This window comes from Agelaius tricolor, unplaced genomic scaffold (assembly GCF_023055355.1).
Source record: "Agelaius tricolor isolate 1412-34295 unplaced genomic scaffold, bAgeTri1.0.p SCAF_21, whole genome shotgun sequence".
NCBI lineage: Eukaryota > Metazoa > Chordata > Aves > Passeriformes > Icteridae > Agelaius > Agelaius tricolor.
This window is the reverse complement of record NW_027269281.1, coordinates 294,559-320,720: the sequence shown is the minus strand read 5'-3', so window position 1 is coordinate 320,720 and position 26,162 is coordinate 294,559. Positions and strand designations below refer to the sequence as shown.

General features: G+C 43.1%; 2 long non-coding RNA genes across 2 annotated transcripts; both read left to right on the top strand.

Moving 5' to 3' along the window:
* Nucleotides 1-15,037: 15,037 nt before the first annotated feature.
* LOC139598935 (uncharacterized) lies at nucleotides 15,038-21,099 on the top strand. Its single transcript, XR_011682085.1, has 3 exons — nucleotides 15,038-15,325; nucleotides 15,371-15,981; nucleotides 20,906-21,099. It is a non-coding gene; the product is annotated as an uncharacterized lncRNA (long non-coding RNA).
* Nucleotides 21,100-24,092: 2,993 nt separating this feature from the next.
* Nucleotides 24,093-24,557, top strand: LOC139598936 (uncharacterized). The gene is made up of 2 exons (XR_011682086.1): nucleotides 24,093-24,145; nucleotides 24,191-24,557. It is a non-coding gene; the product is annotated as an uncharacterized lncRNA (long non-coding RNA).
* Nucleotides 24,558-26,162: the final 1,605 nt, after the last annotated feature.

Genomic DNA, 26,162 nt, shown 5'->3' with positions numbered 1-26,162 from the left:
CACATGTATGGCCCCAGTTCTGCATGTGAAGGGACCCAAAGGAACATTCGGTCATCTCCGCCTCAGGCGGAATAAACTGTATAAGAACTCATTGCGCAAAGCAGCATTCGTGAACAGGGGAGACTGACATTCGGGGGTCAGGTCCATGTGTTCACCCAGTGTCGATCCCGGGCTCGGCGCTGCCCTTGGCTGTGGTGGTTTTTGCCAATCAAAATTCTGTTTCGCTGACAATTTAATAAATCATTGCTAAATTTTCTTATAAATTTGGCTCTCGATTTGATCATTTATAACACTGAGGCTCTGTTTTCTGCAGAGTTGTGCAGCCATGGATTTGATGATCACTGATGGCAGGATTGTTAAAGTCTGGCACCAAGTTCTAAGTGGATGGATGACTGGCACTAGGCAGTTACAGTGTGAAATAGAGCTGGAGAATTTAGAATTGAGAACCCAACCTGCTGTTTAACTGGTCCCGAGAAAGAAACCTTAAAGGAGGCTCGTGACTGTATCCAGGGAACAGATCTCTTGACTCGAGCTAGGGAAGATTTACAGGACTCCTCTGCCAAATGGAGAAAAGGTGTTTGTTAATGGATCTTCAAGGATAGTAGGAGGAAACCTCTCAGAAGGTTGCAGTTTATTGCAGCCCCGAGACAAGTGAAAAGTCTCTTTTTCGGCCCGCACGTTCGAAGAATGAGACGGAGTTCTTCAGTTCTCGGTCTCCCAGTTGTTTATTGTATCTTATCTATAAAAATTTTTCTCCGGCCCTGCAGAGGTCCATCCAGCAGGACAATTCCAGGCACACTGCCTGCCCCCGGGGCAGTGTTATCTCTTTATACTACAAACTACGTATACCATGTTTACAATTACTTTCCAATACCTATCACCTGTGTTAAACAGTGAGTTTCTAATCTAAACCAATCCAAAAGTGCCAACATCACAGCAGAAGATGGAGGTAGAGAAGAAGAAAGGCTGGACACACCCAAGTCCCTCCATCTTGTCCCCAAAACCCCTATTCTAAAAACCCCAAAATTTACTTTTTCACCTAGTGATAATTTTATTATTACACTACTTAAACTTCTTTGGCTTTCAGGTCTTCATACAAAGCTGGTAATTTGCTCCATGGGTCATAATCAAACCCACAGGTGTTCTGGGCTGTGTGCCAGGGTCTCTGAGCCCCCTGGCAGGGGTCCTGGCAACTCTGGACACCCAGAGGGATGTCTTGAGTTTCGACAGAAAAAGATTTACTGGATATACTATAGTAAAGGAAAGGGAATTGCAAGAAGGCGGGGGGAAGCTACCATGCACATGGTCAGCACAATCCACAGAATTCAATGCCTAAATAAAAGCCTGCCAAGTATATCAAGGATGTGAATGTGACAGCCTGGTCAGAGAGCGAGAAAACGATATTAGTTTTCTCACAGCGGACTTGTGAGACTTTTAGGGAGTTGTAGAGAAACTACGATAACTTGTTATTATAAACAACCTGCAGGTGATGTTTTCCTAATCTGTTTTTCTGTTCTTCTCAAGGACTGTTTGTGAGGAAAGTGTTTTTGTTAATTAGCCAATCAAGCAGAATGTATCGGAACTGTCTATAAAAAGAGAAGAGTTTTTCGTATTAAAGCTGCTGTTGTGCAAACCAGCCCGGTTGGAGTCTGTGCCGCTTTCTTACTCGATAGCGACACAAGGACAGGTAGTGAAGTCCAGACGCATACAGATTCCAAGTATGCATGTGGGGTGGTAAGTGAGTTTGGAAAGCTGGAAGGAGAGGAGTTTGTTAACTTGCAGGGAAAAACATTTGCTCATGAGAGCTCAATTATTCACTTGTTGGAGGTGGTGAATTTACCAAAAGAGGTAGAAATAAGACCTGCTAAGAGACATCAGGCAGAGCGCTCAGAAGAGACAATAGGTAATCAACTGGCCAATGGAAATGTTAAAAAAGCAGCACTTCTGACAGAGGTCTCTGGGATCCTCCCTTTGCTCCCTGTGACTCAGCTGTTGCCAGGAGGAGGGGGGAAGTGGTGGTGCTGTCTTTTTCACCAGAACAGTTGGAGATAATTAATTAGGTGGTGGGGCAGAAGAAAGAGGGGAGAATTGATTTACAAAGGTGTCCTGAACATTCTCCAATAGTGATGTAACAGATTCAGAGGAGAAGAAGGAAAGCAAAGGCTGAAAAGCCTCATCCCCTGCTCCTCCTCTAACAAACTGGGTGCATACCCATAACCATGAACTATACATACCTGGAACAGACTCCAGCACCTTTATAAACTTCCTACAAGTCATTACCATCAAGTCCGGCCCAATAGCTATTCTAGTCAGTGCCCCCCTACTGCAAAATCTACGTATTAGGGACAGTACCAGAGATACTTCTGGATAAGAAAATAAACCTAGGGACCATAGAGGTACTAAGACCTCAAAAAAACCTAGGGACCAGAAACATATGCAAGCTTCCACCCCAGGAGACATTATGAATTCAAACAACATGGCTATTAACTGCTTTATACCAACACAGAGTAATTGCAACCAAAATGCAATCAGAACAGGGTTTTTTCCACTCTCTTGAGCCCCATGTTGGACACCAAAATTTGTCCTGGTTTAGGGCAAATTTGGGAGAAAACCTCCAAAAAGAGCCCCTCCAGAAAGCCAACCCACATGTCCCCTCCTCCCAACTGGTTTGGGAAAAGATTTCCTTGTAGAGAAGTGGAAAGAACCTGTTTATTTAACAGGCCAAGCACTCTCCAGCACACAAAATGAACAATACTGGATGACAAAACTCATTTGCTGCACTGAATAGATGAAAAATTCAGAAAGTCTCTCCGATGGGTGGTTGCTCTGTTATCAGTTCCTCCGGCGCTGGGAAAGGCTGCAGAGTAGGCCCCGGCAGGCTACAAAGTACAAGCTCTCGGTGTTTTCCCAAGTCCCAGTCTGGAGCAGGTTCAAATGGTTCTGTTATAAATGATCAGTCAGAAATCCGAATTAATAAATGTGAAAGATTTTATTTTCACAACCAAAATATGGTCCTCAAAAACCCACAGCCAAAGAGACAGTGTCGAGCCTGGGATCGGCGCTGGGTGAACTTAGATCCGACCTCTATCGCATCGGACCCTCCTCTGTTCACAAATGCCATTTCCAGCAAGGCTATTTTATAGTTTTTTATGCCTGAGGCAGAGGTGCCCTGAGTTCTTTTGGAATCCCACATATGTATGAAAGTTTCTTTCACTGTGCAGGGCTAGACAATTGCTGTTTCCTGAGTAGTAGCAAGCACTGATCATGTCAGGGGAAGTCGTGTATTCAGATGTATCTTTCTTGGTGATGACGGTTATCTTGATTGATGGTATCTATCAAGCGATGATCACCCTTGGGTGTCTCCTGATGGCCCTGGAGGAAGCCCATAATCTCACTGGCCACATCTATTCATGGGTAAACGGAGCATTGTTCTCCTGCTGCCTTCAGGAATTTCGAAATTCCAAAGTAGTTATCTGTCCTTGGGCTGCTTGTGGTCAGAGACTCGTTGGATTTTACAATTTTATAATATACATTTTCTCCTTAAGCATGAAATACTTTATAACATATATTACAGTTCCAAGAAAAGGGAAAGAAAACCAGTCCAGGGAAAGCTCAGACTGCCTCAGCTAGCTAACCTAACTAACTCAAAAGCAAAAGGAGCGCGGTGTTCTGCCCTGTCCATGCCCAGACAACAACAGGGCTCCAGCAAACTGTGAAGGAGTGAGTCTGGTTCTTAATAACAAAACTCTGTGCTGCTTCTTCTCCCTGCCTTCATTGTCAGAGCCAGTCTTAAAGACACACAATATAATATCCAGCATAAACAGAACACACGATTGGGGATACAAGCATCATAACATCAACCTAGGACAAAAGGACAGTAAATAGTGAGTGCCAGGAACATTGACCCTGAAAGTATTGGGACAACTCCATCAGGGGAGTCGTTGGGACTCTCAAAGATTGGCAGAGAATTCTTCAAGATGTACTGCCTTGGGTCTTTGTTTAAGCAAAACGAGCTATTGAGGGGTGCCTGGCTAAAGTTAATAGCCGGACTACCAAAGAAATTGCAAGGCAGGGAAATGACCTTGAGCTTGTTAGGAAAATTAATCCACAAACATCAGAGGTTTATGTCCATAAAGGAGACAGAGGAGTCCTGTAACTTTATTCAAATAAAGGGAGAGGCCATGGGGCATTCCTCTGGGATCTCTCAAATTTTTGGAGGATGCAGCCTCCTTTTATCCTAATTTCCCGGTCACATTTCCTTTCTCTCTTTCCCTATTGGCTGAGGGACTTGAGAGGTACAGACTTCCTGATATGCCTGATACCGAAGATTTCCCTCTAATGTATAATCCTCCCTCCTTTTAATTTTTAATTCTTATGGATTTTAGGGGTTTTTCTTTCTCATTGTTTCTTTCATCTTTCAATGTCTAATTTCATTTATCAGCAAACCTGAAGTTTATTTGTAAAAGCAAATATCTTTTTCCATTCATCAATCAGTGAAATCCTTCCCATTGTTCCTTTTATCTCCCAGTGCTAGTTTTATCTACCAGCAGACCCACAGCTTGTTTGTAAAGACAAATCCACTATTCCTCTCAAGCTATATGTCCTTTCCAGCGATGTCAGGTGTATTTTGCTGAGATGCTGTTTTGGTTTGAAAAGACAGGTGTCTGCGAAAGAAGGCAGGAACTTCGCTTAAAATGGAAAATGTAAACCCTCTCCCTCTGAATTACTATAATTTTGAAATTAAGGGGCTTTCAAGCAAAGATATGGGAGTAAGAATAACAGTTCTTTATTAGGGAAAAAAAATAAAAATATAAATGCAATAAGAAAGACAACACTGACAGAGTCAGAATACAACCTGACACCCTGTTGGCCAGGGTGTTGCTAGCAGTCTGATTAAATGGTGGCTGCAGTCCTCCTAGAGTGACAGATGTGGTTCTGTTGAAGCAGTGATCCTGTAGAAGGGTGTAGTTTTCCTCTGAAGGTTCAGTGGTGGTGTAGATGGGCCTGATCTTCCTCTGGGAATCCAGTGGGGAAAGGCTGCCTGTTGTGTTCCAAAATCTCAGATTATATTCAGGTAGGAATGCTTGGCTCCTCCCTGTTGGGAAGGATGAAAGTTTGACAAGAAATTTTAACAGATATGGATGCTTGGCAGAAAGCTCTCTGAATGTAGAATCTGAGAACAAAATAGAGATGGAAGCAAGTTTTGATATAGACGAAAAATTGCTGAGCCAGTCTTACTGGATAACTAAGAAGGCAAAGGGTATGTTAGTTAGAAGGGGGTTTTATGGCTTAGAGCAAAGGATAAACCTACCTCAAACAGAAGATGTGTTTACCAAGCAAAAAGATACCACGGGCAAACAAGACATGTTGATGTGGCAAGTAGAAAAAAGGTCTAAGAATTTTCCACTGCAAGAAAACTGAAAAACAACTTTAAGCTTAAACTGTAACATACTAACTCATGTGATTGGATAGTATTAGCCATAATATCGTAATTATAGTAATTATGATAGGCTGTAGGTAAAAGTAAAGGTATAGATTGGTTCTTATGTATTAAGATGCTCAGCAAAGAAAAGTATAAAATGCATTGTAACCAAAAATAAAGGTTCTTCAGGCTTGTCTGCAGCTGGAGCTGACAGCTCTAGGCGCAGGCTCTGTCACCCACGACCCTGGACTGTTGTAACATCTTGGATACAATAAACTGCATGTTGAAGTGCTGCCTGAAGTCTGGCATCTCTGGTCTCAGGCTCTCACGCCCCGCCCTGGGCGGAGCATCTCACCATTTTATCAGTCATGCAGTGAGACTCAATGGCCCATTAACAGACAATATTTTCCAAAGGTAGGATTGGTTGTGGAAGAGAGAAAGAAAACTACCCCACCTGGTTTTAACAGGTGGCCCAATTAACAGAAGATAACTGCCCCACCTCTAAGGCATGGCAATAGAATACACACCCCCAGCCACATCTTGCATTTCCAACCTAAGACAGATGCCCTGGGCAAAAGGGAGTAGATATCCTCTGGTAGTGGTGTGCCAGCTGGCAGGGTGGTCAGAGGCATTTCTAGTCGCTTCAGGAACTATTTGATCAGTCATCAAATGATTTCTGAATATGAGATTGTGAAGGCAGTGGCCTTGGATGGGGGAACTAATTTTACAGGGGATTATGTAAATCCTTTAAGGGATTATGGCTGCTTTGAGAATTCAGTGGGACCTCCATACCCCCTGGCACCCTGAGAATTCAGGTCAAGTAGAAAGGATGAATGGAGGAATAAAGAAACACCCTCTGAAGCTGGCGACAGAAACTCAAGATGCCATGTGTATGGCTTTTGCCATTAGCTTTGGCAAGAATAAGAGCCAAATCCGAGGAAATATTCAATTATTCCCCTTTGAACTGTTTGGGAATCTTACCCTGTTAATTTTCGATGTGGTGGGGAAGTGAAGATGTATATTTAAACCAGCATGTGGCCAATATACTGTGTCTTGTGAAATCTCTGACAGGAAGCCCAGGTAGCACAGATGCTGCTTTTGGACTTTGTTGTTCATAACATCCAGCCAGGACTGCAGTAACAGCAGTTAGGACAGCTGAACACAGGTGGACCCATCACACTCGGGTCAAAGTCTCTAAAGCCCCAGAGATCTGGACTTCTCAACTAGAAGATAAGGATGGAAGACCTCAGCTGTTAGTAGCCATAGACGAAGACCTCTAGTGATTAATGGACTAATATAAACTGTCATTTGTAGGATTCACATTCTCTGAACCTGAGAGAAGCAGTGAGAGAAGCAGAGAAAAGAATGATCAAAACAATTCTTATCTCATTTTCTGCTCCTGTGTTGTGCCAAAGTAGAATGAAATATGGGGATTGCTTACTGTTAAAAACTCCAATCACTTGTTTTTAAAATTTTTAAAAGTTTAATAGTAATAAAATGGTTATAAAAATAGTAATACAATTAGAGTAATAATAATTTGGACAAACTGAATTAGGACAATATGAGACAATAAATAGAGTTACGGATGTCCGGGTACCTTTTTCTGGGCAGCACGAGCCCAAAAAAGGACACCCGTTAACAGAGGATTAACCCTTAAAAACAATAGCCTGTTGCATATTCATACACTTCATACATGATGCATAAATTCCATTCAAATACAGGATTCTGTCTGGTCATCGTCAACTTCTTCCTCCAAATCCTAACAGCGCCTTCGAGGCGGGAAGAAGTGGGTTTCTTCTGATAAGAGGGCCATAAATTCTTTTTCTCTGAAAGATTTAGGTGTCCTGTGGCTGCTATCTCACTGCGAGTCTTTTCTTTTCATAAAAAAGTATCCTACATAGCATCGTTTCTATTTTAACAATTTTTATAACCTAAAACTATATTTAACACAGTACTTAAGAGAATTAGTACAGCATTACTTTTTAACACAACACATATAATATTCATTTTAATATTTGCGAAAAGCCAATCATAAAATACATGCATTTTTCACAATCCCCACTCTTATTCTTTGTAAATCATTTGGCTTGAGCAATATTTCTTATCTACTTGCATCTTCTGGACTATGCCGGCAAAATAAAACAGGGGATTACACAGAGGAAATATAAAAACAGTTGTAACACATAAAATGAAAGATCTTAATTTCTTCTAATACATTACCCGACCAGCTAGGTTTTAACATTGTTTTCTAATTTTTTTTGACCGGTACCTGGGTTATTATATGCATATATATATATATTTTTCTTCTTTGATTTCTTTCGCTTTTGCTAGAATGACTTTTCTGTGGTCATCAATTTTCAACAGTCTGATATATTAAACTTCCCACAAACACCCCCTTCTTTTGCCAATAAATAGTCTAACGCCAACCTATGCTGATACACTACAGGTTTTGTTTGGCTTAGATGATTTGATATTAACTCTAATGCCTGGGCGCCTTTATTTGCTATCATTTCTATAACTGCTTGGAGTCTTGTAATACGACTCAATTGATAATTTGGGGTCAATACAGAGTTAAATTGCTGTGCTGGTTTTACCTTTTCGTTTACTATTTGGTTTTTTTACCAAATCTTGAACCGTATCTTCAAGATTAAATGTAAAACAAATCCATCTCTTTCCTTTTGGACATTCAATTCCAAATCTATTACCACTTTTTCCTAAGTTTCTTGTAATCCAGTAATTTACTCCGTTTTGCCTACAGGTTCTTAATTTGGATGGGTTATAACAGTGGCTGTTGACATAGGTGTGTGTAATAAAAGAGGAACTTTGGTTTCTTTCCATGTGATGCTTTCTGTAGCATTTGTGACACAATCTTGCTGGTATCCCAAAAGGGAAAAGACGACAAATGAGTGCCAGAAACAGGAATAACAGAGGTCCAGTATGGCTTATACTCCCACCTCCCATGCCTGTGAGGTTGCAACCCACAGCAGGTATATTTGATCTTCTCGGTGGCGAAATACAGAGGCCAATCTGGTCTTGCCCTCTATTTCCTTGTCACTTTCTCTTAACTAGTTTCCAGGCAAATTGTTTTTGACACCTTTTAACTGTGGTCTCCTACTGTTCCTCAGATATCTCTCATTCAACAGGCACTAATAATTCCCATCCACAAAACAAAGTTATTACTTTAACACTTTTTGCAATAAGAGCATAAATTTTGTGAACCACAATACTAATTATTCCCACAGTTCAAGCATTTACTTATAACCAAGCTAGCATGTCCAGTATTGGAATGAATCAACTAAAGTTTACTAATGGAAATGGTAATTCCCCTTCTCCCCTGTACAATTCACAGGCTAAGGTCAGAATACAAAAACAGTCTTGATCTTTCTATCTGAAGTATTCCTCCCCAAAGGAGATGTTTTATTCAGGCAGTGCTTGAAACCAGTGATATAAGCATTGTCTTACTTCTTAATTCAGTGTTATTCTTTGTACATTTCTTGGATCATTTGGGTTTTTCCAAACTATTACCACTCAGTCCCCATTGGAAAGTCAATTCGGTATCACCCGGTTTAAATGTGATAGTCTATTCTTCAGGTTTCTTCACAAGTCCTTTGATTCTGCTGGCATGAATTCACCCTCCTTCCGTGATTCTGATTGTTGCTTCAGTAGTACCTGGAAAGGACTTCTTAATAGCATAGTAATAAAAGAAAGACAATACTGCATTAACTTCTACCATTCGCTTTTCTTCCAAACTTTCTGGGTTTAGCTAAAAGCTTTCTCTACAGCAGCCTCTTCTTCTTCTATCCAGCTGTGCTAATAGCTGTAGAGGCAAATTCTTCTTTCTGTAAGTTAGAGTTAGTTAAATAAGAAAAGCTAGACCAATTTCAACACGAGATGTATCACATGTATTGTTTTTTACTTTTTGGGCAGCATTTAATTGTTTTAGCCTTACAAACCCATTCTTCAGGAAAAAAACAAACTTCTTAACAGCAAACAAAACACACAAAAGAAAAAACAAAAAAAAAAACCTTCTTACTTAAGAAAAACAAACCACTTTGTGAGGTTTGGAGAGTCATCAATCTCTGCTTTGATTTTATCATTTAGTGCTGGCCCCCTCCCCCTCTCTTCACAGCCTTGCTGTCAATGCTGTTCTTCGCCCTTCCCCCGGTGCTGCCACTTCGCTGCAGGGCCGGAGCAGGGGAGAACAGCCACGGACATGGGGACCCTGGGGGCATGCCTTGAGTCTCTTTTCCCCCTCTCTCTCTCTTCTTCTCTGTCTTTCTCTTTCCTTCTCTCTCTCTCTCTCTCGGCCCACTTACCGGGGCCGACGCTGCCATCCTGAACTCGGGACCCTGACAGTCTGGGAGCCACCCCGGCATTCCGCCAGGGAGCCAGCCCGCTCCTGCCCGGCAAACCTGTGTCCTCTGTTGCCAGCACTGCCGCCAGGTCACCTCCCTGGATCGGTCCCTGCCGCAGCCCCCGAGACCCTGCCGCTCGTAGGGAACGGTCAGACACCTCCCAACCTTGACAACCTCAAACTTGGCGTCCCCAGGTGCTCCTGACATTCTTTTTCTTTCTCTAGTCAACTTATCCTCTTTTCCTTTCAAGCAGGGCCCGTTCTGCTAAACCCTTTCTAGACCCCAGTTCGGCATTGAATAACCTCCTATCAACCCTGTGTTAAGACACTTCCCTGCCATTCATGCAAAAAACCCACATTCACACTCCTGCTCTCTTCTAGCACCAAGATGTCATCACTCCACATTCTAACATGTCAGAGTTTGCTAACCACCTCCCTACTTCAACTTCTCTCTTTCTTCTCTTCTTACCTTTTTTTTTTTTTTTTTTTTTTTTTTTTGGTTCAACACACCTCAGATGGTCCGAGGCAAACCTAACTAATTTACTTCCAAAAGTAAGCTTAGAACTTGCTTTTACTAGGATTGCAGTAGCTGTTATAACTTAAATACATAATGGCTAGCTGTGGCTTACTGGGTCTAACATCTTTGATATATAAGCTACTAGATATTTTTTTTACTCTTCCTCACTCCTGAATTGAAATTTTATGAGCTACTCCATTTTCTGTATTTATGTATAAATGATAAAGGATTTTTCAAACAAGGGTAAGCTTAAAGCTGGTACTTAGGCTAGTTTTAACTTAACTCTTTTAATTTAACAATATCTTCCTTGGTCCGTTTTATATCATCTCCTTCTGTCATTTTTTTTTCATACACAAATTTTGCTACCTGTGTGTACCCCTCAATCTATTATCTATAATATTTCAATAATCTAGGTAATTTTCTGATCTCCCTCTTTGAAGACGGAGGGAGAAGGAATAAAATTCTTGCAATTTTCTCATGGTTGGGTTTCCAGCTACTTTTATTTATTAAGTGTCTAAGATATTTTACCACTGGGTAGTGAGTCTGAGTTCTTTTATTAACCTCCCTTAAATCTTGTACTAGTCTATAACTCCCATCAGACTTCACTGGGGGAATAGGGGTATTATGAGGAGACATACAAGGTTCTAATGCCCCATCCTTTATTAGTCCTTCTATTACTGGCTTCAAACCTTCCTGTCCTTCTAAAGATGCAGGATACTGACGTACACGTATGGGACAATCTTCTCTCTCAATTGTAACCCTTATGGGGTTGATATTCAATCCTCCCCTATTTCCTTCTCCAGCCCAAACTTCTTTGTTGATTTTTTTTTTCCTTCATCTTCTTGGCCTAATTTTAAAACCCTAGCTGTCATTTTCCCATTTTCTGATATAACTCCTATTCTTAATTGCACTTGTAAGACTCTTCCCAATAAATTGCTACCTGCCCCTGGGACCAATAAGACATCTCCCATCCAAATTCTAGTTTCTTCTCTCAATTACCACATCTTTAATGACCAGAAATGTAAAACTTTCTCTTTTTGCCTCTGTTACTTTCACTGTATGTTTGCTCACACTATAACCTTTTGGAACATATAACAGGCAGGTTCTCTCTGCCCCTGTGTCTATTACAAATTCTAATTCTTCTTCTTGGGGACCCACTTTTAAAGTTATCACAGGCTCCAGATGGTATTTGTCCCCCCCCAAAAAAATTAGAGCTTATGACCGCCCTATTCCTCCTATGTGCCCATCTCTTTAAAGATTTTCAGATCTTCCGCTTACTTAGGACCATTTTCCTATTTCTCTTAAGTTTATCTATTTAGTTGGAGTTTCTTCTTTGTCCTCTAAAAGCTGTCCCTAAAAAACCTTTTGTTTTTGCATTTCGCCTTTGATATGCTGTCTCATTTATTCCCTTGGTTATGTAATTACGAGAATTATTCATGTGTTTACTCCCCTCCTCATTATTTTAACCCCACTCAGGAGGTACAGTTGGCATTTTGTCTTCTCTGGGGGGTCTCCGTGGATTATCTTTTTCCTAAGCTTTTATTTCAGTTGCTCTGATTAATTACCTTTCTTCCTGAGAAAAATATTATTTTCATTACAGACCACATCTCTTCTCAAGTATAAATGTTTGGACCTAAAAATTGGTCTAATTGTTCAGCTATGCCTATGGAATCCTCCAAATATCCCTTTTATTTATTTCTTAAAATTTCAGACCTCAGACAAAGTCAAAGGAGCATTTACAAACCCTGGTCCGTCCCCTCCTATGAGAACCTCTCTTAATGGAAATAGACCAATCCCTGTATCCCATTCTTCTTGGATTTTTATCTTCTATAGCCTTTCTCCCGTATTTTTAGGAAGAATCAGGAGAGGGCTTTCTTTTAACTGAACTTTTAGTGTTTCGATACGGTGATTCCTTTAGAGAGTTCCCCCGACCAGCCGGAGCTGTGGTTACCAAGGGAACGGAGCTCAGGGCAGGACGGGGGACTCGGCACAGCTCAGGGTCTCGGTCCTCCAAAGGCAGGGACTGCCCGAGGGGATGTTTCGGTGCAGACCGAGCTGGAGCGTGGAGAGCCCCCACATGGCTGATCTGGCAGAGACAAAGCCGGCGACTGACCCCGGCTGCAGCGGCGGGAGCCGACCAGAGTCAGGGCAGCCGGGGATGGGACAGACGGGGCAGACGAGACTCCCCCCTCGGTGCGGTCAGCGCGGTAACCACGGTCCACACGGCAGGATAGACCCCCCACCCCCCCGGCACGGCCAGCGGAGCGGCCGCAGGCCAGGCGGCCGGACTGGGACAGACGGACTGTACAGGAGCCGGCACAGGGGCTGAGGGGGGGTGGTGCAGCTGCGAACGAGTGGGGGAACAGACGGGAATGGATGAGGTAATATGTTGTTCCCAGCTTTATACTTTCCCTGTTTTTCTTTTATTGCTTTTCAAAAATGTTATTTTGTTATAACCTCCCCCCTCCCCATCATGTGGTGTACTCTTTTTCTTCTGGATTAAACGGTTTTTACAAATAAATCCAGAGCTTAACAAGTCCAAACTTCTGCTTGGATACTTTGAAATGGTCGACGAGTTAACTCACAACCTTCTCATGTTGTTTTTCTCATCACTTTTTTATTTATCCTTTGGCAAATTATACATCTTTCAGTTACTTGTTTTTCTACTCCAAAAATCCCAATGCACTCATAGTTCCTTAAAAAAACGATCACACAAAGCCCGAGTATCCCACTGGGCTTTTTGATACACGTCCCCTGCTATTCCCTAGTAAGCATTTTATTATCTAATTGTCTTTCATCAAGATGTTTCTATTTCCCTGATTTATCTTGTTCGCCACCTGTCTTAATTCCCCTTTTTTTTGCTTCCCTAAACTTTGGAATTTCCAATTTTTCCTCATTTGGAGTTAATATTAACTCTTTCAGCTCCATTTTCTGCTGCATCTTTAGCTTCTTGAGCTGCCAAATTATTTCTCCTTATTTCTGGGGTCTTTACCTTTTGGTGTCCCTTAATATGTACTATAGCTATCTCTCTTAGGTAATTTTAATGCCTCTAAAACCTCTAAGATAAGTTTCTCATGTACTAATCCTTTTCCTCTTGAATTAAGTAATCTCCCTTTTAAAACTTTTCTTAAGGTATATGCTACTCTAAAGGCATACCTTGAATCAATATATAACTCCTTTCTTTTGTGTTAAATATTCTAATGCTCTTTTTAAAGTATGTAATTCACAAGATTGCATGTTTTTTTTTTCTCATCAACTTCTGCATACCCTGTATTTGGCAAGGAGTTGTATTTCTGTTTGCTAACATAACTCCCAAAGGGCTATCTTGGGGTATTTCTGTTGGTAATTTTTTTCCCACTTTTCTTTCCCGTATCCACCTTACTGGATTTCTGCCCCATTTCTCAATATTCTATCTATTTGTCCCCGGCTTCTGTTTTTCACGTTTTACCAATAACTTAAATACCACTCTTTCTCTACTACTTACACCCAAAAAAATCCTTTTTCTTACACTGCTTTTCAATACAATCCACCTCCCTCCAAGGAATACGGTAAGGCTTAAAATGCACAATCCACATTACCTATACTTTCATTCGTCTACATTCACTCACTTTTATTTCTCATTCACTTTCACACATTCCTTCACACTCTCAAGACACAAAGTGGATCCCTGTCGCCAGAAAATCACAGGTCCCTGTGGCCCCCCTCGCCTTGGGGTTGGCCTCTAGGTCTCAGTATCTCCGGGCCTCCTGGAAGGGCCCTGACTCTGGTTGGCTCCGGTGTCCGTTCACCTGTGAGGCTGTCTGCACGTCACTCACACTCTTCAGCTACGGCCCCCTCACATGCCCGGGGAACACTAGCTTGGTTTGCAGGTCACACACTCTCTTCGGCCCAAAAGTTCCCCACCTACCTGGGAACAATAGCCTGGTGTGTGGGTCACTCACTCCTCTTTCCACTGCCTCCCCCTTCCCACCCGCCCGGGAAGTTGAGGCTGATTTTGTGTGTGTCTCACTCTCACACACCACAAAACAACAATAAGGTACCTTTTACTTTCACATCACCTATTACAAGTTTAGGTGTTACTGGGCAGTCCCGGTGCTATTGGATATCCCTCAACACAGCTGTGTTGTCCAACCCCAGACGCTCTTGGGCAATTTTCCCTCAGTCCTGCCGTGTTGTCCAACCCCAGATGCTTTTGGGTATTTTTCCCTCAATCCAGCTGTGTTGTTCAACCCCAGATGCTCTTGGGCATTTTCTGTCCCTCAACCCAGCGGTGTGATACAACTACAGATGCTCTTGGGCATTTAATTTGTTTTGCTGTGTTGTCCAACCCCAGATACTGTTGGGCAAAATTTTCATCCCTCAATCTAGCTGTGTTGTCCCACCCTGAGTGTTCTCGGGCATATCCTCACTCCGACAGAATTCTGCTCAACCCTGCTCTTGGATGCTCTTGGAATATAAATCCCTCAACCCAGCAGGTTTTTAGGGGCCCCTCCTGTCCTGTTTCCTAGTGGATTGGGCTAGGAAACCTTGCTCCCTACCTCCGAGGAGTCCAACCCCTCCCTGAGACCCAGTCCCAGTTACCCCGGGGGATTCTTTCACTCTCTTATCACTCGCTTCGTCTCTTTACTGGCCGCTTTTCTCACAAAAAGACAGAAACGCAGCATGGGAGACTCCAGTACTCACTTGGCAGGTCTGGTGAGATGAAGGACTACATTTTGTTCATCACGAAAAAGAGACCAGTGTGTTACAAGAGTTGTCTGCTGACTATTTCTGTACTACTTCATGAGATAGGAGTTACAAGGATACCAGGGAAGGAGTTGCAGGAGCCCACACATAGTCCCACCCAGCAAATGGTACAAACAGATAACTAACAGAAATAACGACCAGGGAAAGGCTGGGGAAAGGGCAGGGGCAGATTAACACCCAGCAGGGAAACCTTTCCCGCTGACAAATGGTACAAGCAGATAACTCACAGAGATAACGACCAGGGAAAAGCTGGGGAAGGGGCAGGGGCAGATAAACAGTCTGCAAGGTAGGATATTTGCTTGCTTAAGCTTGATAGGACACAGTTTGCAAGGCAGGACATTTGCTTGCTTAAGCTTGATAGGGCACATATTGCGTTAATCATAAGATTTTGGTAATTTTCCACGGAGAAGTCACCAAATAAAGACATAGGGTGAAGAAGACGCAGCTGAGGAAGACTCCGCAGCCTTTTATCACCGACCACCAGGAGACAGAAGGATGACCCTCTAGCAACAACCAGCGCACGCGCAGAGAACTCCGAGATAACATGGACTCCTGAAGGATGGAGAGGATAAAAGGACTGAATCAGAAACTAGTTGGTGCGCCAGTAGGTGGAGCGGAGACTCCCCTGTCGCCCAGCGCTGAGCCTTTGCTTACGTAGTATAACTGCTTCAATAATTAATAAATTCTTTGATTGGAAATTGCTCGTTTTGAGTCAATTTTATAACAATTTGGTGCCGTGACTCGGATGAGAGTTTGGATCGTGTAGGATCTACCCAGAGTGGGGGGCGCCTCATCCAGTGCTTTCTGGGTGGCCCCTCTGGGAGAACCTCCGCCACTCTCACCGACGACCCTAAAATATATACTAGTAAGCAAACGGGACAAATTATACCGGTGAACCCCTTAATAATCTGTGCACGGAGTCCGGACGAAGACGCAGGACGCGTAAGTATAAAAGGGAATCCGTTCGGGCGGGGTTGGGATCCCGGAGTGTGGCGGTGGACAAGTGTGAATGAGAGGAGGGCCGGCAGCCGGACTCTCCAAGTGAGTGCGGACCCTTGAGTAGTGCGGTTCCCGCAGACCCGCGAGGGCTCGGGCCACGAAAAAGGGGAAGTGAAAGGAATTTGAGAGTGAAAGAAGGCACTCCGGACGAATGGGGCAGGGGAAAAGCAAAACCCCAACCCAAGTCAAACTCCCCCCCATTCCAAGGGACGGTCCCCTAGGATTTATGCTTAGTAATTGGAAGCATTACCCGGGGACCGAGACTAAGGATAGGGCCAGAATGATACATTATTGCATGGAAGTATGGGGTGGGAAAGAGATTTCCAAAAAAGTTTTTTGGCCCGTGTTTGGATCATCTGAAGACTGGGTTCGACAGGACTTGAACCTATGGGTAAATTCTAAAGAGCCCTTCTCGCAAGAGGAGAGTGATTATGCCAAAATATGGGTAGCAAGACCCGAAGTGTATGTTTTCCAATTAAGAGAAGGGAAAGGGGATCCGGACAAAAAGGGGAAGAGGGACAATCATTTGGGCGACTTAATTATAGCACCGCCCCCATATGTCCCACCGCTAGCACCCAATGCCCCACCACCTCCACAACCACCTGCACCAAACAATGATGAAGAGGGTAACCAAGGGGAGGTTAACCAAACCGGTTACCAAGGCCCGATTACAAGGAGCCGCAGTAGGATGGAGACGGGGCTATTCCCTCTACGGGAGATGCCTATGGGTGGACCACAGGCGGGTATAGGATTTATTACTGTCCCCTTGAGTTCGGCAGATGTACGAGACTTTAAGAAGGACATGGGACATTTATTAGAGGACCCTTTTGGGGTAGCCGAGAGGGTCGACCGGTTCTTAGGACCAAACATCTATACCTGGGAAGAAATGCAGTCCATTTTGGGCATTCTGTTCTCTACTGAAGAACGGAATATGATAAGAAGGGAAGGAATGCGTATTTGGGACACGCAGCATGTCCAAGGCCCGGCTGCGGACACTAAATGGCCCCTACAGAACCCCCATTGGGACCACCAAAATGCGGCACATAGAACACATATGCAGGATTTAAGGACCATAATTATTCAAGGGATTAGGGACTCAGTCCCGAGGGGGCAAAATATAGATCGGGCATTCAATGATAGGCAAAAGAAGGACGAGTCACCTACGGAATGGCTCGAGAGATTACGGAGGAACTTACGATTGTACTCCGGAATGGACCCCGATAGCCAAACTTTACAGTCAATGCTGAAAGTTCATTTTGTTTTAAAATCGTGGGACGACATAAAGAAGAAAATCCAGAAGTTAGAGGACTGGCAGGACAGGGGGCTGGATGAACTGCTTAGGGAGGCACAGAAAGTATATGTCCGTAGGGACGACGAAAGGGACCGCAGACAAGTAAAGTTGATGGTCGCAGCAACAGGTGGGGGGAGGTACCAAAGAGAAGGGCGAAAGGGAGGTTCGAATGAACAAAAAGAGAAAAGTATAGGGGAGTCAGAAGGGGTGAAGGTATGTTTTTATTGCGGAAAAAAAGGGCATTTTAAGCGAGAATGTAGAGTCCGAATCAGAGACGAGAAGCAGTTCCAAATGGACTAGGGGGGTCAGGGGCTCTATTTGGTGGGGACCCGGAAAAATCATAAAGAGCCCTTGATAAAACTTAAAGTGGGTCCCCACAACCAAGAAATGGAATTTTTGGTAGATACGGGGGCAGAAAGATCCACGGTACAGAACCTACCAAAAGGATGTACCATCTCTAAAGAAACTGCCACTGTCATAGGGGCGAAAGGGGAACCTTTTGAAGTACGAATCATAAAAAATGTGACTATAGAATCAGGATCCAAAATAAGGATGGGAAATCTATTATTGGTACCCGAGTCAGATTATAATCTGCTCGGGCGAGACATGATTATAGAATTAGGGATTAGTATAGGTGTAGATAATAAGGAATTAAAAATTAAATTATGCCCTTTAAGGGTAGAAGATGAAAAGCAAATTAACCCCGAAGTCTGGTACACGCCTGAGAGCGTGGGACAGCTAAAAATCACTCCATTTTCGGTAACTATCAAAAATCCGGATGTCCCCGTCCGAATTAAGCAATACCCATTATCCCCAGAAGGGAGACGAGGATTAAAACCAGAAATAGAAAGGTTGTTGAATAATGGATTGTTAGAACCCTGTATGTCTCCCTTCAATACTCCCATCCTACCAGTTAAAAAGCCAAACGGCACCTATCGATTGGTGCATGATTTAAGGGAAATAAACAAGCGAACTGTAGCCCGGTTCCCGGTGGTGGCAAATCCTTATACCCTCTTGACTAAACTGGGGCCTGAGAATTTATGGTACAGTGTTATAGATCTCAAAGATGCCTTTTGGGCATGCCCTTTGGCTAAAGAAAGCCGGGATTATTTTGCATTTGAATGGGAAGACCCCGATACAGGAAGGAGACAACAATTAAGATGGACGGTACTCCCTCAAGGATTCACTGAGTCCCCTAATCTCTTCGGGCAGGCTTTAGAGCAAATTTTACAGGATTACCAAGCGGGGCCAGGGGTTACATTAATCCAATACGTAGATGATCTACTCCTGGCGGGGCAGCAGGAAGAGAATGTACGGAAAGAAAGTATTAAGTTATTGAACTTTTTAGGATTAAAGGGATTGAAAGTCTCCAAGGCAAAACTACAATTTGTCGAAGAAGAAGTAAAATACCTAGGCCATTATCTAAAGAAAGGAGAGAAGAGAATAGACCCCGAACGAATACAGGCGATTTTAGCATTACCAATTCCAAGAAATAAGAGACAAATCAGGCAAATACTTGGACTAACTGGTTATTGTCGTCAATGGATTGAAAATTACAGTAGTAAGGCGACTTTCTTGTATCAGAAACTTACTCAAGAGGGACTCCTAAAATGGGATCAGGAGGACACCGAAAGGCTGCAAGAGCTTAAAGAAAGCCTAATCCATGCCCCGGTATTAAGTTTACCTAATACTAATAGACCCTTCTTTTTGTTCATAAACGTAGACAAGGGGGTCGCATATGGGGTCCTTACTCAAGAATGGGCAGAGAAAAGGAAACCGGTGGCTTATCTATCAAAGATCTTGGACCCAGTAAGCAGAGGATGGCCTACGTGCTTACAAGCAATTGTAGGATGTGCTCTTTTGGTAGAAGAAGCCCGGAAAATTACATTTAATAGCAGCCTGAAAGTGCTGTCCCCCCATAACATACGGGGAGTCTTACAGCAAAAGGCTGAAAAATGGATCTCAGACGCAAGGCTTCTAAAATATGAAGGAATATTAATTGAGGCTCCAAATTTAACTCTAGAAACTACTAATATCCAAAATCCAGCTTCCTTCTTATATGGAGGACCAGAAGAAGCACTAACACATGATTGTATAGTGACTATAGAAGAACAAACAAAAATCAGACCAGATTTGGAAGAAGAGGAATTGGAAAAAGGAGAAAGACTGTTTGTGGAGGGATCCTCCAGAGTAGTTGAGGGAAGGAGAAAATCAGGATATGCTATCATAAGGGGACCCAACCTGGAAGTGATAGAATCGGGACCCCTTAGTGGATCCTGGTCCGCCCAAGCATGTGAACTATATGCTGTACTACGAGCCCTGGAATGGTTAACAGGAAAAGATGGGACTATTTTTACGGACTCGAAATACAGCTATGGGGTAGTCCATACATTTGGCAAAATATGGGAGGAAAGAGGACTAATAAATTCACAAGGGAAAGATTTAGTTCACCGTAAATTAATATTAGATGTGCTCAGTGCCCTACGAAAACCCCGAAAAATAGCTATAGTTCACCTGAAAGGTCACCAAAAAGGACTGGATTTGAGAAGTAGGGGAAATAATGCAGCTGACCAGGAGGCTAAACGGGCTGCCCTGAGACTCCTCACTTTGCAGGAAAACATAAAACACTCCCAAATGCCAGAACCTGACCCCAACATCAAGTTTAATAAAGAGGAAGAGAATAAAATACAAAAACTAGGAGCTAAAAGGGATGCACAAGGAGCATGGAAATTAGCAGATGGCAGAGAAATAATACCCAGAGCATTGGCACATAGATTACTGACTAAGATACATCAAAAAACACATTGGGGATCACAGGGACTGGTAGATTATTTTGCTGCAAAATATGTGAGTGTGGGAATCTGGGACATTGCCAAACAAGTAACCAGAGGATGCCTAATTTGCTTACAAGTAAATAGAAAAAATTTGAGAAAATTACCGGAGGGAGGCCGACCGCTAGCGAAAAGGCCTTTCTCCCACATCCAGATAGATTTCACCGAGCTCCCCAAAGTAGGGAGAACCAAATATTTATTGGTCTTGGTGGACCACCTAACACATTTTGTGGAAGCCTTCCCAACCGTAAGAGAAACAGCCAAAGTAGTTACGAAAATATTGATGGAAGAGATAATCCCGAGATATGGGGTCCCAGAAGTCATTGACTCAGATAGAGGGCCGCATTTTATTTCCCAAGTTACCCAAAACTTAGCAACAGCTCTGGGCATACGGTGGGAACAACATGCCCCCTGGCATCCCCAGAGCTCTGGACGAGTTGAACGAATGAATGGGGAAATAAAAAAGCAATTGACCAAACTGGTAGCAGAAACCAATTTGACCTGGGTTAAATGTATTCCTCTAGCGTTGCTAAATATAAGAACAAGACCTAGAGCTGATTTAGGGGTATCACCCTTTGAAATGATGTATGGGATGCCGTATAACCTAGAAAATCCTAACGAACATCCTGTCATTAATGACACATGTACGCAAAAATATTTGGTGGAATTGACAAAGTACAGAAAGGCATTATGGGAAAAAGGTATGTTAGCACAACGGCCTCCTTTAGATTTTATCTTACACCAGGTACAGCCAGGAGATTGGGTGCTCGTGAAAAGCTGGAAAGAAAACCCCTTGACTCCAAGGTGGGAAGGACCGTTCCAAGTACTCCTCACCACAGAAGCAGCCATACGAACCGCTGAAAAAGGATGGACTCATGCTAGTCGCATAAAAGGACCGGTAAAACCCCCTCACAGCTGGGAGGTTTGCAGTGTCCCCGGAGAAACCAAATTAAAGCTGAAACGAACTGATAAATGATTTGGATAGTAATCTGGGTTGGAGATAACCATTATCTCCAAACCCAGCTAATAGGGAATCGGGAGGCTCTTGGATATTGCAAACTCTTAGAGGACGAGTTAAGAAAGCCCTACTTTAAGTCCCCGAGATTAGAACATAAAGGGCACCCATGGTGGAAGGGGGAAAAAGCACAAAACAAAGATATAAGGTTAAAGTGTAACTGGTTAGATTGTGACTGTCACCCCCTTGTATGCTTTTCCTGTAAATTGTGTCACGAACCTTGGTGGTCTCATTGTCGGAGTGGTAGAACACCTAGGGGAATTTGCACGCCGTGCTATGAGAAAGAGAGGAGACTAACTTCTATCATTCTTAGTAGCAGAGTTGCTACAGGGGAGGTAAAGCTTGGATCTGACGAGTGGTGGGAAACCTTTTCCAAAGGGGTAAATCCTGATCGGTTCTGCTACCACCCTAACGAACCGATCCCCTTTCTCCTGGACATCCTGGAAGTGGTGTGTCAGAAGAAAGCCCCCAATTTGCGGCGTGACCTCTCATTAATAAAAGCTGATAACTGGGCCGCCAGTGCTAAAAAGTGGAAACAGGAGGTTTATCCGGCTCCTGAAGAATACCTCTGCTGCCGAGAAGATGGTAAACCCCGAGGCTCGCAGCAACCGAGTCGTCGGGCGAGGCAGAGAGGTAATAACCAGTGGAGTCCGTCGGAAGCCTCGACCCCCATATGGGATGTCCAGGAAATGTTGGCCGTCCTGCCCCAGGATTGGTAACCCACCACTGGGGAAACCAAAGGTAAAATTTAACCTGAGCTCCGACAATGACAGCCCCAAATTACAAGCCTTAATTCTTTTCTGGTGCATTGTAACAAGTTCAGGGGCAGAAGGGTATTCACATCAACCCTTCAAATGGTCACTGATTAGATGGGAAGACCAGTATGTTATCCAGACCAAAATCACATCTGGCGCACCCAGCTTTTTATGTACTTTGTGTGATTTAATACCTGTAAATCCATGTTTAAATCAGTTTGGATATTATTTTTGTCCAAGCTCAAACCCGGGAAAAGGGTATTGTAACTATCCAGGACACTTTTACTGTGCTTATTGGGACTGTGTATCAGTAAGCTCCTTTGGGGGGAACGAGGACGGGTTTATCAGAACTGGATGGGGTCCATACGGGTGTACACAGCCCACTTCCACATATACCCAGAAAGAAGGAGGGTTAGATGGAACATGCAATATGATTTACATTAATGTGACAAAACCACATGACCAAGTCTGGTTATTAGGGAAAATGTGGGGAGCCCGATTATGGGAACCAGGGACAGACAGAGGGGGGCACTTTATAATCCAAAAGACAACCGTGCCACACGACCCTGAACCAATTGGACCAAACCAGGCGATAGCTGGAGAACAAACGCTAGGAGAAAATAATGGAAATGAATCAGAAACAGCCCCAATCACTAGTCTTCCAGAAATGTATAAGCAAAACTTTACTAATTCGACCCGAGGACCTGAAAACCCGGGAGAAGGGGACTTGTGGAAAATATTACAGGCCACTTTCCTAGTCCTGAATGAGACCCATCCAAATCTAACTAAGGAATGTTGGCTGTGTTACACCGTAAACCCCCCGTTCTATGAAGCCATAGGGGTAACGGCAAAAAGCAGACGAGTAAATGGGACCAACCCAGCTAGGTGCCTATGGAAAAAAGAAGGAGAAGAATTGAGAGGGATAACCTTGGCAAGGGTAACGGGGAGAGGAAGATGTATAGGACGAGTACCAGTGGAAAAACGACATCTATGTCAGGTTATGGGGAATTTGAGTGACCCTAAGAAACCTGCCAGCTGGATACTGCCAGCAGCAAATACTAAATGGGTCTGTAACACTCTCGGAGTCACCCCATGTATAAATATAGACCGATTTGATGAATCCAGTGACTTTTGTATTCAAGTATTGATAGTACCCAGAGTCCTTTACCACCCCGTAGAGTACGTTTATGAACAATATCAAAATATAGGACCCCACATAGTGAAACGGGAAATATTCACAACCTTCACTGTAGCAATGTTACTAGGAATAGGTGCAGCCGGGACAGGAACAGGAATAGCCTCACTCATACAGCAACACCGAGGATTCCAAGAACTAAGAGCCTCTGTAGATGAAGACCTCAGGAGAATCGAAACCTCCATCAAAGACCTCACAGAATCATTAGATTCCCTAGCAGAGGTAGCCTTACAAAATCGAAGGGGGTTAAATCTATTATTCCTGCAACAAGGAGGACTATGTGCTGCTTTAAGAGAAGAATGCTGCACATATGTAAACAAGAGCGGAATTATACGGGACTCAATGGCAAAACTACGGGAGGGGCTAGAAAGAAGACAAAGAGAAAGGGAAGAACACCAAAGCTGGTATGAATCTTGGTTTAACTATTCTCCTTGGCTTACAACTTTATTATCAACGATAGCGGGTCCACTACTTCTCTTACTATTGGGACTCACGTTTGGCCCTTGTATTTTTAATAAATTGATTAGCATTGTAAAAGGCAGATTAGAAGCTGCTCACCTTATGCTCATACGAGCAAAATACGAAACCTTGAAGATGGATGATCCAGAAGAATCTCTAGAGCTCAGCAAAAGAGAATTAGAGCGTTTTGATGAACAAAATTGAGTATCAAAACAAAGGGGGGATTGAGATGAAGGACTACATTTTGTTCATCACGAAAAAGAGACCAGTGTGTTACAAGAGTTGTCTGCTGACTATTTCTGTACTACTTCATGAGATAGGAGTTACAAGGATACCAGGGAAGGAGTTGCAGGAGCCCACACATAGTCCCACCCAGCAAATGGTACAAACAGATAACTAACAGAAATAACGACCAGGGAAAGGCTGGGGAAAGGGCAGGGGCAGATTAACACCCAGCAGGGAAACCTTTCCCGCTGACAAATGGTACAAGCAGATAACTCACAGAGATAACGACCAGGGAAAAGCTGGGGAAGGGGCAGGGGCAGATAAACAGTCTGCAAGGTAGGATATTTGCTTGCTTAAGCTTGATAGGACACAGTTTGCAAGGCAGGACATTTGCTTGCTTAAGCTTGATAGGGCACATATTGCGTTAATCATAAGATTTTGGTAATTTTCCACGGAGAAGTCACCAAATAAAGACATAGGGTGAAGAAGACGCAGCTGAGGAAGACTCCGCAGCCTTTTATCACCGACCACCAGGAGACAGAAGGATGACCCTCTAGCAACAACCAGCACAGGCGCAGAGAACTCCAAGATAACATGGACTCCTGAAGGATGGAGAGGATAAAAGGACTGAATCAGAAACTAGTTGGTGCGGCAGTAGGTGGAGCGGAGACTCCCCTGTCGCCCAGCGCTGAGCCTTTGCTTACGTAGTATAACTGCTTCAATAATTAATAAATTCTTTGATTGGAAATTGCTCGTTTTGAGTCAATTTTATAACATCTGGGACAACCAGCCCGCCTCTCATTCACACACATTCATCCCCCTGTACCTGCCCCCCCCGAGAAATACTTACCAATCCTTTTTCCTTCCCGGGTTCTTCGTGCACACTACTAGTCTTAGGGGGCCAATTACCGCGGTTGTAGGGAGCCTTTTTCCCTTCTCTTTGTTTTATTGCCTCCTTTTGTCCACAGATCATAACCTGCGTCTGTCGGTCACTTCAGGGGAGACAGAGCGAGGCTGCCAAAGAAGGCAGGGCGTGCCTTCCTCACCCTGACTCTCCTAAAGCACCAGCAGCGAGGTGTTAACCATCCTCTGCTACCAAATTGTTAAAAACGCCAATCACTCGTTTTTAAAATTTTTAAAAGTTTAATAGTAATAAAATGGTTATAAAAATAGTAATACAATTAGAGTAATAATAATTTGGACAAACTGAATTAGGACAATATGAGACAATAAAGACAAAGAGTTACGGACGTCCGGGTACCTTATTCTGGGCAGCACGAGCCCAAAAAAGGACCCCCGCTAACAAAGGATTAACCCTTAAAAACAATAGCCTGTTGCATATTCATACACTACATACATGATGCATAAATTCCATTCAAATACAGGATTCTGTCTGGTCATCGTCAACTTCTTCCTCCAAATCCTAACAGCGCCTTTGAGGCGGGAAGAAGTTCTTCTGATAAGAGGGCCATAAATTCTTCTCCTCTGAAAGATTTAGGTGTCCTGTGGCTGCTATCTCAGTGCGAGTCCTTACTTTTAAAAAAAGTATCCTACATAGCATCGTTTCTATTTTAACAATTTTTATAACCTAAAACTATATTTAACACAGTACTTAAAAGAATTAATACAGCATTACTTTCTAACACAACACATACAATATTCATTTTAATATTTGCGAAAAGCCAATCATAAAATACATGCATTTTTCACACTTACCCAAAGTGATGGTGTTTTGTTTCCTTGGCCTATCAGGGCCAAGCGCGTGTCGAGACTGTTGGTCAGCAGACAGTCAAAAGATTCAGTGGAGTTGAGTGCTTGTGCAGTTTCAGTTTAGATGTAGTGTAATATAGTTTTATATAGTTTAGAATAATATAGTATAATAAAGTAATTAATTAGCCTTCTGATATCAATGGAGTCAGATGCATCATTCTTCCCAGAGGAGGGGTGGCTGATTTTACAACAGGCGTTATCTACTTTATTCTCTGTATTTATTTGCCACACCTTGTACAAGGACTAGGCGTAGAAAAGTCGGGAAGGGCTGTTTAAAATGTTCCAGATTGTTAAAAAGGGTTAAGTTAATAATAACTAGGCTTTGTAAAAACAAATTGATAAATAAGAAGAGGAGGGATTGAGAGGGAAGATGTGGGCTAATGCCTTTACAAACAATTTGATGGATGTTAATGTCTTTGAAATGGGTCTTAATGTTTCTACTGACTTTGGGCAGCAAATTTGTAACCGGGCTGTCCTGGGGTGACTTTATGATGCTTGTATCCCCATTTGTCTATTTAGCCCAGAAATAAGTTTTGCACCTTTAAGACTTGTTCTAAACACAAAGAGAGGGAAGAGAAGAAGC